Source organism: Capsaspora owczarzaki, assembly GCF_000151315.2.
Source record: "Capsaspora owczarzaki ATCC 30864 unplaced genomic scaffold supercont2.10, whole genome shotgun sequence".
NCBI lineage: Eukaryota > Filasterea > Ministeriida > Capsasporidae > Capsaspora > Capsaspora owczarzaki.
The window spans coordinates 413626-415672 of record NW_011887301.1 but is presented as its reverse complement, the minus strand read 5'-3'; positions in this window follow the sequence as shown (position 1 = coordinate 415672).

Genomic DNA, 2047 nt, shown 5'->3' with positions numbered 1-2047 from the left:
CTTTCAATTTTCCATGATTCGAGCTTCAGAACCTTTTCTAAAACGTCCAGTAACGGAAAAAGGGTCCGTGATTCTATATCAATCGGTTTGTGAAAGAGTAAATCCTCACGAGCGAACCAGTTAGCGAAATAGTATTTCCCCGAGTCAAGATTATGAAAAACGTAGCGGAATGGGGTCTTGAACTGAACGACGGTAACTTCATCGCCGTTGTGATCCTGGACCACTTTGGTTTCCGCCGAGGCGAATTTCTCTTCTATATACTCCTTGGACGGGATGAGATCGTTGATACTGAACTCCATTTTATAAATTGGTGTAATGTATTTAAACCAATTTCAATTTTGATATCAAACTTTACAAATTTTGGATATCCGCATCATCCACCCACGAGTTAAATTTCGCCGGACGCCCACGCCACTTGACCAAGTGCTTCTTTTTACCGCGAACGGTTTTCGTTTGGAGAATTTCCTCGATTATTGCGGTATCCGATGGTTTCGACACTTTCTGTAATTCCTGATTGTAAATTGGGGAATCGATATCTTCTCCCGCCAGATCTTGGATTTTGTATGTGACGGGAGTGGTCGGATTGATTCCGACCACAATAAAGGTTTCTTCCGTCCATTTCACGACTTTCGATGTATTCGCAAACGGATCACGTTTAATACTCATCTTGACATAATCACCGACCTTAAATTTCGCGCTTTGTTGTGGGATTTTATTCCACTGCGCTTGGAGGGTTTCCTGGATTTTTGATTCGTTTTCCGGATTGCGCGCTTGTGTCGGGGTCATTTTGATGGTGGAATGTCGAGTCGTGTTGTAATTTTCCGTTAAATCCGGCAACACTGAGACCCAATCGAACGTGTTATTGTGACGGCTGTATCGTGTCCATCGCATTTTCATCGTGAGAATAACGCGTTCCGCCATCGATGCCTTCGTATCACTATTCGAGTGATAATGGGTGATGTTGTACTTTTCCATTAATTTAGTCATTGGATTATTGAAAAACTCTGTCCCTTGATCCGTTTGGAGGAGGGAGGGGTGACGATTGTCGGTGAGGACCGAGGCAAATGCTCGCGAGACTTCTTCGGCACCTTTCGTTTTCAACGGGATAGTCCATAAAAATTTGGAAAAGGTATCGATAATCACGAGGATGTAGCGATACCCTTTGTTATGTTTGATTTGGAAATTCATGTCCGCCAAATCCGCTTGCCACAAGTAATCCAATCCGCGAGTGATCGTCGGCCGGCGTGGGAACTTGAATGTATTCGGTCTCAGATACGTGTATGAATCTTCGGTTGTTAAATCTTGTGGCGGAAGTCCATTCTCTTTCAGCTTTCGATTGAAGGCGGTTTGTCCAATAAATCCGAACTTTGGATCAGTGTATGACATTTTTGTGTGTGGGTGGAAAACTTTTATGAACTTTGTTTCCAGGCTCCGGGGTTTTACGCGCGCGAATAAAAAATCAATTTTGGCGAATCGAAAATTGATATCAATTTAAATTGTTTTCAACTATTTTCAAAAATCATGGCCATTCGTCGTACCCGAAATCGTGTTCCTCAAACTCAACAACCCGCTGACTGTTCCCAATGTCTCGGATGCAAAATGAAGGCTCTCAATATGGAAGTCATTCGTTCCATTCTATCATTTCGGTCACTCGTTCGTACATATTATCGATACGATGCGGTCGAGAAGAAACACTACACGAGGAATAAAGACGACATTGAATCGGAGACAACGGAAGAAGAGACAGATGACCTGCTCAAATACCTCCTCGATCGGACGTTGAACGATATCAAACGTAAAATTGATCAACTCGACCTCCCCGAAGGAAATCTGAATGCGTTCGTGTTTAGCATTTTCAACGATCTGTTGTCGTTTGCATTCGTAAATGCTGTAAAGTCCGCTGGATATCCGATCGAATAAATATCATATTTCTGTTTCACACAGACATATGAAATTGACAATTGTACAATATTTTTTATTCATTTCAAAAATGCTGGCAAAGAAACAATTGTCCAAGCTGTTCGATGACCTGGAGTTATTCGTTCCG